The sequence below is a fragment of the Stegastes partitus genome, unplaced genomic scaffold (genome assembly GCF_000690725.1).
Source record: "Stegastes partitus isolate 25-593 unplaced genomic scaffold, Stegastes_partitus-1.0.2 Scaffold475, whole genome shotgun sequence".
NCBI lineage: Eukaryota > Metazoa > Chordata > Actinopteri > Pomacentridae > Stegastes > Stegastes partitus.
The window spans coordinates 325,271-335,553 of record NW_007578206.1 but is presented as its reverse complement, the minus strand read 5'-3'; the positions used below and the strand labels follow the sequence as shown (position 1 = coordinate 335,553).

The window sequence follows — 10,283 nt, the reverse complement described above, 5'->3', positions numbered from 1 at the left end:
TCCAGTGGAGGTCACTGTTGTGTGTGTGTGTGTGAGCTGTTTGTGTGTCACCTCAGGGCACTTTTCCACCAACATAAACTGTGACTATCAGCTGACCTCAAACTAACCTCTGCTGATCCAGATGTGTGTGTGTGTGTGTGTGTGTGTGTTTAGTTTTTTTTTTTTTTCTTTTTTTCTGTGTGATGCAGGTTTTCTCTGCAGGACGGGGGCCTCCAGCTGAGCAGCACTGCAGCAGCTCCACACCTCACATCACATGGAAGACAGAGGGGGAGAGGAGCCGGGGTGGGCGGGGTGACACGGCCAGGGAGAGAGAGGGAGAGCGGGGGGAGGAACTTTGGGGGTAACAAACGCCCCCTCTCATACTTTAATATTCAATTAGCTCGGAGCGGAGAGGCAGGCAGGCATCAGCACAGGAGGGGGGCAAGTTGACGGCTACAAGACGCAGTTCATTCATTTTTCCCAGGCTTCATGGAGACACCGGCGCCGCTGCTGCCGTCTGGACGGAGAGTTGCTTCACTTTCTCCCGCCCGCCGCTAAACTTTTCCCCGGCTGCTCGAACACCATGGACCCGCCACGGACGGACACCGGCGCTTCGGTACGGCATGCAAATACGTACTCTGACGTCGGCGATCATGTGGCTTTTGGCGTAGATCCTCCTTGTGATCGCCAATTTTTTCTTTCCTGTCGCCTGTTGTCTGCTCGGTTATCGGGCCGCCGCGACGCCACCACGGTGCGACTCGAAAGCGACTCGGCGGTTTAAGCAGCGAGCTTCGGGGAGCTTCGTAGCGACACTACCTGAGCGTCGCGCCAAAATAAAACGGTGGGCAGGTAAGAAACGGATCAACTCTTCCTTCTTGTTTTTCACCTGAAAGTACCCCCCTTCAAGTTAAAACGCTTGTTTGCGCCGCACTCGTGGCTTCGCGGCGCCTTTTTTTTTTTCTCTTTCCCCCAAAACAGCCCCACGCCTCCCGTATAAATATTTTAACTTGTCTCGCCGCATGAACTTTGCCTGCCCCTGAGCTGCTTAAAAACACCTGAGACTCGCAACGTCTCCACCAAGTTGTTAATTGGACGTTTTCGCCCCCCGTTGTTCAAGTTTCACTCTTGCTAGGTTTCGGGCCGCGGTGGGAGCAGGCGGCGGGCAGAGACATCGTGTCTACTTTTCCTCCTCCCCGTGTCGACATAACCAGCAAAACATGGCCGTCCTTTGCCGACATGTTGTTACGTCGATGGCGAGAGGGGGAGGGGGGGTGTGGGGGGGACATTTGGGGAGAGTGTTTTTCTGCGCCCCTCTGTCACATCTCGGGGTTGGCCCGGCGGAAACGGCCGCAAAAGTGCGCAGCCCGGCCCGCGTAGCCGCTCGCGTTGAGCCGCACTGAGGTTCGAGCGCAACTTTTGGACTCCGACGTTGTTTATAGACTTTGATTTTGCGCGACTCTGCGATGTAGGCGTAACGTTACCCCTGGTGATGCCTCCTCCTCCTCCTCCTCCTCCTCCTCTGAAACCTCGGCTCTCACTGCAGACACATAGACTGTATGGCGTTGGACTGCTGTAAAAGTCAGGCGTGGTGTTTTTTTGTATTATTTTTTTTTATCCAATTAAATTCAGAAAATCAACTTTGCTCATGAACCCAGTGTACCAACTGTAAGCAGCCTCCGCTGGACTTGTGTGCTTCAGCACCCGGAGGAAGTGTGTCCTTAATGCACCCTGGGTTTTATTTTGGAGGAGCAGTGGTTGGCTGGATGTGTTTATCTCATGTGCACAGTACATGGCGCGGCTGTGATTGAATAAATCCAGAGAAGTTGCTCTTAAAATGTAGCCCAATGCACAGATGGGTGACAAATTAAAGGAAAAAAAACAAGTGTCTAAGTAAGCTGTATGTCACCTTGCATTTCACTTCAATTTTTCTAAAAAATAAAATAAAAATAAAAAATCCCTCATTTGGTGTTTTGATGATGCCGATGGAGATCACTGTCTCACACGTCAGCCTAAAATCTCTGATGGGTGTTGAAATCTGGTCGACTATAAAGTCCAAAACCATATGACCCTTCATGCCCTGTGTGGATGGGGGCATCCTGGAAGACACGGCTCCCATCAGGATAGAAATCTTAGATCAAAAAGATTTGCGGGGGCTCCATGCCAGCAAAATGTCCCTCACAGCATAACAGAGCCACCTGACACTGTAGGGGTCAAGGGTTTGGGTTTCTCTTTTAATTTGTCACCTCTTTCTATGTCATCTCTTACTTCCGGCTTTTTTCATATAGACTATAAATCACATACACAGTACAATGTTGTATTAGTGGTTAAGCATGTCATTAAGTTTATTCTGAGTTACTGTAAACTCACTGGCCTTCTGATTATGTGGATGTCATCAATAAATCTGACAAGAATTCTGCTTAAACCCTTTAAAATCTGGGATTTAACAGCATCTACACAGACCCACCTACAGCAGACCTAAACATCAACTAGAGACAACTGTGAAATACTTCATATCTACATAGTTAAGTGTATGAGATACTGAGCTTGACTTAATACAGTTTCTCTGCCAGTGTTGCAGTAAAACACAATGTTTCCCCTTCTTCAAACGTGTGGGCAATCATCTCAGTTTTTATGGCCCAGCAATGCATAAAAATAATCCGAGTGAGTTCTGTGCAGTGAGTAATCCAGATTTTAAATGTTAAAAAAAAGAGCACTGGTGCTAAATTTTGCAGGGTGAGAAATAAAACAGCCGTGCATCAGGCATGTGGAATTACTCTATTTGGATTTGTGCACTGACACCATAACGGTTCATGTCTGTAATTAACAACGTAGCATAAATATTGTCGGTGGTGATAATGATGATGATGATAAGCAAAGGGGAAGAAGTAACACATGACCGTGGCATTTCCAAGAACAGAGACATTCGAGGACACCAGCTGACTCCCAGCTGCAGTTACGTGCTGACTATCAGCATGGAGATTGAAATTAAAGCAGCGTTTCATATAGAAGCGGTTCCAGTTATTTGGAGCAGCTGTACACTGTAATGTACAGACAAGTGTTACATACCTGTTAAGATCCCGCTTTTTTTGTATGTTAATGTATCTGATGGAATATCTTGTTCGTTGCTCTCTCAGCACCAGGATGACCTGATGTTTTGTATTTCTAGGCATTCTCTGATCAACAGTCCCACCCCCTTCCCGTAAAAGATGTGAGCGATTTTGATCACAGCGCAGTTAACCCTCCTGTCAGGCCCGTTACCAGCGATTCCTCTGGGTATAAACTTGGCTCCGCTCACTAAGCCATGCTCTCCTGCTCTTTCCATGTGAAGAGAAATTTGGCTCATGTTTGTTCTTCACATGGTTTCCACTTGTGATCTGCCAAATCAGACGCTAATGTTATATAATTTGGAATGACAGCCAGATAATTTTTATTGGGGGCTCAACAATCAAAGCGTATACCTGCCTCTGATGATAAAAGCACACGATCGCATTTTAAATTTCACACCGACAGTCATGTAGCCAAGCTTTTGTGTTTCACAAAACGATGTAGGACATACAGCTAAAACGGGTTGTATTAGTATAGAAGAAAGCACCGTATTAATATTGGCAAACACTGCTCATATATTAAATGAGAATTATTTTTGAATTATTCATGTTTTTGCCTGCCCAAACAAATTGACTGTTTTAAGTCAGCGCTCTAGAAAGAAGTGGTGGATCTCAAAGACGAGGATTTAAAATCCCCGCTGATGTCCGGAGTCAGGTATATGGGACAGCATTACCGAATTGTTTTTACAGTTTGACAGATGCAAGATTAAGTCTGTCTGTGTTTAATTTTTTTATTTATTTATTTTTTCAGGGGGGTTGTTGTTCTCAGTATTGCTCAGGGGATTAGAGAAATGCACAGATGTCAGCATCCTACCTTGTTGTCCATAACATCAGTGACTGTGAAAGCAATAGGTAGAGAGAGAATTTTCTGCAAAGGGAAAAGCAGCCTCAAAAAAAAACAAAAAACACTTGGTTATTTACAGTAAGGTGTTTAACTGTTAATATTATTGAAGAAGTAGCAGGGAAAAAAATATACCCGGCCTCATTTAAGTGATTTTTTTTTTTCTCCCCCCCCAAATCTTGCCCCACCGTGCAGTCTTTCTCAATGTACTGTGACCTCTTAGAATGTCACAGCCAAAACATCCAGCTGTGAGGCGATCCGCTCCATTTGTTTCCAGAGGCGTTTATTTCGTTTGCTGTAGTCAGACGGTGGAAAATGAACAAGACTCAGTCTGTCACATTTATTTAGATTTAAAAAAGTAAAATCGCTTAGCATTAAGAATTGATGTCAAATTATGAGCGAGGAATTGAATAAAAACACAAAGATCTCCCCTGTTTAGACAGATTTACTCAGACAGCGCGTATGCAAGCTGTTCCGAATCAAAGCGAATCCAGAGGTGTGCTTTGCTGTGCTGATGTCAAATTAACGCCACTGCTCAAGTGATATCAAAACTAGTTTGTGACAATGATGTACACCCTGTATAGTCTAATAAGATTTGTATAGATGGCGTTCGATGTCTAAGCCTGCGTACTGACAGATGTTGCATGTGTCAATCATGCCGGCTAGATCTTGTAATGTTGCCCAACTGCTGACTGAAACTAATCTGGAGCAGGAGATTGACAAGAAAGCACTATTTTTTTTTTTTTTTTTCAACTGAGAAAATCTGATAAATGAAGGTGGACAGGTGGCAGGTACTATGTGTGATGTGCATGTTGCTAATGTTACTTTCGTTCAGGGTTTGAGCCAGGATGGATTGAGGCGGGTTTTTGGAGAAGTTTCAGGGAAAGCTGTACACCCAGTGCTTCAAAATAATATAAGAATAATACAACTAAATTGCTTAATTCAGCCACAGACTTTTGACAAGTGAACTATTAGTTTTTCTTGGACACCTAACTTACTTTTTCAGTATTCTAGTCATTACCTTAATTACATTACTGTATTATTAAATTATATTACAGTATTACAGATGGTGATTGCTATGTCGGTTTCCATTCTGATAAATAAAGACATCAGATATCATCTAATTCCATTCTGTTGGCAGCTCTGTCTCCTCTTTAGCTGCATACGCTAATATTAGAATTTTCTTGAAAAAGCTGCACAGCTCTTAATGTCAAAAGATGTAATGATTGAAGAAAAAAAAATGTATGTGTGATATATAACAGATGCACTCCAATTATTGTTTATCATCTGCTCGTGTTTGCTAGATCAACAGCTGCAATGCTAGAAGATGACGTGCACAAGCAGCTTACTTTAGACTCATCACTGCTCGTTTTGTAGCGTGGCTAACTCATAAAATAATGTTTTATATATATATGTACAGTTTTTGGTTTTCATAGGGACACTTGGGTGCAGGGAGGTTGTAGTGATGGGATATTTAATGTGTTGCAGCATCTTTTTCTAACTGTAGCAGTTGATGTTGGGCTTGTGGTTGATTTTTCTAGCCGTAGATTGCACTTTTCCCACTTGTGTAGCTGACAGATATAATTAAAGCTGACACAAAAGCATCAGAGCGGTTACTTTAAGAGTCGCGCTCCCTAACCTTCGGTGGATTTTCGTGTTTATTAGGAGCGTTTCCCAACCATCACACTTCCACGTCCAGTGCTGAGCTTTATAACGGCTGTCCATTCTCTCGGTTGAAACACTGGGATGACTCATCACGGGTTGGAGGACGGAGGTTGTTGTCATCGCGGCCCGTCTTGCTCAGCTTGGCTCTGTGATGACATCACCAACATCTACGCTCCGCTTTGTTCCAGTGTGTTTTTTCGGTTCAGGTCTTCTCCTCTGCTGCGCCTCCGCCGGCTTCTCAGACGTGTTGTTAGGTGACTAAGGCAACCACAGAGATGAGCTCATCACCTGTAGGTGGGGCCGAGAGGGGGAGTGCGGTGATGAGGAGGGAAGGAGACAATTAGAGAGGCAGGGAAGAGGAGTTGCATAGGGACAGACGGAGAGGGAGCGTGAAATCAACACTGTATTAGAGCGAACGTGTGATGTCTGAGAGAGACAGAGTGATACAGAGGAAGAGACAACTGAATGGCACCGAGAGTGATGAAAGACGATAACAGATAGTGAGAAGTTGATGGAGCCACGTATGCACCTGAACTTGTAAAAGCAACTCCATGTTAGTGTCAGGTCCATTTGCTAGCTCAGGAAGTAGTAGGATTCCTGGAAACCTTCCGCCACAGCGTTTCCAGGTAAAGGTCACAGCATTCTTACATATGGCGGTTTCATGTGTCCACCAAGGCAATCCCTCCCCCCAAATGGTGTACTTGATATGGTGTCGCCAGCCGGTTACCTTTAGAATTTTTATCGGAAAAATCACAGATAAATAGAAAGAACCGAATGTACATCTGTGGTACTTAACATGCTGGAAATCCAAACCCAAACTAAAGGTGTCACGGAGAGCGCTGGTGACACTGAGAGAGCCAGAGAGTGACAAAGAAAAGAAAGAAGACACTAGAGTCAGAATGTCTAAGCGGTGTGAATGAGAAACAAGAGACGGCCTTGCATTGAGACTGCCAGATAAGATTGTGTGTGCATTTATGTGGAAGACGAGTGTGTACCTTGGACCCCACCATTCGTATCTGCAGTCAGGCATTTCACAAGCAGCGGGTCACTGTGTTTTATTAAGAACCACACTGCTTCATTGCTGCATTGATTACTGTTTAAGCATATGGGTGCGTAGCAGTTTGTACAGCAGCGTGCTTCTGCATGTGTAAGCATGTATTAAACTACCCAGTCATCCACCACTCATTTCTCAAAGTCACTGCAGTGTTGTAGAACTTGAGTCTTCTTCTGCTGTTGACAAAATAAATGCTCTGCTGAAACCGAACCAGCACATGAAACTTGGAAAAAGTTAGCTTCATACTCATGCACGCAGTCAGTGTATTCGTGCCTGAGCCTGTGTGCAGATTAGCTTCTCTGCTCCCATCCTAACGTGTCCTCCAAATTTCAAGTTTAGACGAGGAAAAAAAAAAGGAAACAGGAAAAGAGAAGAGAGAGCACTCACTAAAAGGCCTTCTGCACTGCAACCACATCAGCCAGTGGCAGAGCTCAGACACACCCCTCCTGCCAGCCGGAGACCAATCAGGACAGACTGGAGACGATTCGTAAGCCACACCCACTGCAGGGAAGGCAGAGATTGACAGGTGGGAAATCCAGCCGCACAGGAACATTGAATCTCGCTGAGGCTCGTGACAAACGCTAAACACTCTCCAGTCTTTCTCATTTGAACTTGGCAGTGTAGTTCTGACAGGAATTCCTCTCTGCTTCTCGTGCATGGAGACCCATGTAAAACACATACTGTTTACAAACACTACATCACAGTGCATTGGAATATGATTTAACATGTGGTCATTACAGTGTGGTGAACTTTGGAATGAAGTTCTGCCAAAGCCCTCCCCATTTCCCTTTGTTGACCTGATTTGAACACTGCAGGTTGGATGACCTTTGCCCCAGTCCACTTGGGTTCCACAGTGGACTTACTGCAACTGAAAAGCCGCATTTCACCGTGCCCAAACAAACCAAAAAAAAAGAGCCTACAAGAGGATTTTTAGATGTGATTTGAACCCTTGAAATTTGTCATTATAGGGAACAAGATTTCCAAATGAGAGTAAAGCACTGTTATCAGTGTAGCTGTCTGGCTTTGCGCAAGGCCAGGAGGGAAAGTGAACGAGAGGAGTGTGGCCCTAGTGGATAAGGGGGTGCAAATGGGACAGCAAAAGCAAGTCAAGGGATCCATTATCATTAAAGCTGCACAAAAATATTCAGTAGGAACCTCATTTGTTGACACTCTGCCCAACACCCCATCACTGCTTCATATTCCTTCTTGTAGCCTCCGTATCAAACGAATGCTCACCGATGTGTTGGCCTTCGCCATCAGGGTCATTCTGTGAGCATGGAGGGGGATGTAGCATCACGTTAAAGTGAGACAGCTGTAGGTGTTGCACAACGGTACATGTGTTGGCTACATGACAGTTCCTGACATGCAGCAGGTAAAGCACAACCTGAGCCAGCTTCTGTGTTTTTCAAATGGCTTATTTTGAGTCCATGGCTGGCCTGCAATGCTGACTTTCTCATTTCTAAATATTCAGAAAACCATTTAACAGCTGATGCAGTGTCAAATGATGCTGTAGGTTAATATACACTTTCACTGAAGGGAGAACTCACTCTCATCTGTCTGCCAAATGCAATTCTTCCAAAATATATATTATACAGTCTTAACCTTACTGCCAGGCAGAAATAAACCTAAAGTTGAGCTGGATTTTAAACATCGCTGCTGTCGTGACACTGATTGACCTCTGCGGGGTTTCTACTCCTCGATGCAAGCACACATCTATGCTCGAATCCTGTTGGTTACAGTGTTACCATAGTAACACAACCATCAGCCTCAGAGTGGGTGACACTTGGATATTTTTATAGCTTGCCCTTTGTGCGTGTGACAGTGCGCCTGTGTGTGTGTGTGCATTCAGGTCTGGCAACGTCAGACTGGCGTTCGATTTTGTATGAACCAGATTAAATGAAAGACTTGTACGGTGTGGCCTGTTTGACGGCCTCATGTGGGCCACTGTGTCTTTTAAAATGCTCCAAGATTGAATAAGGTCACGGCAGTGATGATCAGGCAAGTTTTCAGGAACTTTTATGTGAAAGTTTGGCAAGTTGTCATAAAGGCTGATGGATGAGTGACTTTTGCAGAAACCCTTTTGAGCCCCTGCAGGTTTTAGAGACTGAAGGAAATACAGTCGGGGTAAAAGTGCTCTTTAAGAAAATGTGTTTATACGCAACATTTCCGCTGACTACAACTGGCTTATATGATCGAATCATGTACTAAGGTCAAAGCATGTGCTGTCTGTGTTGTCATGTTAATGCAGTTAGGCCCAAAACTATCCATATTTGTGCCAAGTTGTGATTCATAGTGAATTTCTTTTTGTCTAATATGATTCTTCTAACTGGAAATAAGATGAGCAATATGGACATAAACAAGTGACAAAAGCAATAGAACCTTGCGTTACAGATGTTAAGGAAAAATCTTAACCATGTCTGTGTTGTTTTTTTTTTTTTACAACAATTTCCCTGAGGTTCTACCAAAGAGACCAATAAAGTTTTATCTATCTATCTCTTTTTTTTTTACTAAAACTGCCATGTCCAAAATTATTTATACCCCTTCTGCCCGCCTTTATCTGCCACCACAGTCAATCAAATGATGCTTATATTTGCTATGCAGCTTTTTGCATGTCTCCACTATGTTTTTAGATCACTCCCGTTTTGCAATGATCTCTACGTTTTTTAAGGTCAGAAGGCTTTCTTGTTATCCCTCTGGCCTTCAGATCCCTTCACAAATTGTCAGTAGGATTCTGGTCTGGCTGCACTGCTCCAGAATGTTTTCTGTTAACCATTTCTTGACCAATGACTGTATTGTAAGGCGGTCCAATGCAGTACAAGGCCAAACTGTTCTGCAGACTCCCTGTTTTCTTACAGAATCTTAATGTAGACCTTATTTCTCATGATGCTGTTTACATTGTCACGGTTGTGGCCCGCTGGCTTAAAAAAAAACCTTTGAAAGCATTACGTTCTCACCACTATGCTTGACTATAGGGATTGTTTTCTCAGGGTTGAATGCTTCTCCTTTCTGTGGCCAAATGAAGAACACATCCCTGTGTCCAAACAACTCCATTTTTGTCTATCTTGTTGAGTTTTTGAATGCTGGGGGAGCTTTTGTGTGCCTCTCTTGGAGAAGCAGAGTCCCCCTTGGTCGGAGTCCCCAGTGACCAGCCTTGTGCAGTGTCTGCTGAAGTGCCAGCCTTGATATATTGATACCACAATTATCCACATTCAGCAGGATGACTCTGGCGGTGATCTTCGGATTCTTCTTGACCTCTTACACTACCACTCTTTGCCAATGCAGGGGTCACTGTTGGCTTCCTACCAAGAGTTTTAGATTCTTCAAAGTGTGGAATTCCTCCTACTTTTTGAGAATGTTGGCACTGTGTAGAAACACTTTGATGTTGTTCTTTTTTTTTTTTTCCTTTTTGGGTCTTGGGAGCAGCCACAATGTTTAACTCTCTCGCAGTAATGGACCCTCATCGCAAACTCACTAAGCTCTTTGGTTGCAACTTGCAATCGACCAGTAACTGACTATAAAACTACGACATCAGATATTCTCAGTTTATGGAGTATTAGAATGTTGTAGAACATGGCAGAATTTACTCGGGTCATTTGGAAAAATGTAGAAACTTCCATCCATCCATCCATTATCTATACAC

General features: G+C 44.0%; 1 protein-coding gene across 4 annotated transcripts in view; it reads left to right on the top strand.

Moving 5' to 3' along the window:
* Window positions 1-393: 393 nt before the first annotated feature.
* Window positions 394-10,283, top strand: part of zhx2a (zinc fingers and homeoboxes 2a) — a 27,468-nt gene continuing 17,578 nt past the window's right edge. Inside the window, exon 1 of one of the 4 annotated variants that reach the window (XM_008286915.1) lies at window positions 394-595. The gene's annotated coding sequence lies outside the window, so the exon portion shown is untranslated. Of the gene's footprint in view, window positions 829-1,498; window positions 1,690-6,983; window positions 7,170-10,283 lie in introns of those variants that run through there. The other 3 variants (XM_008286914.1, XM_008286918.1, XM_008286916.1) reach the window with 3 other exon arrangements.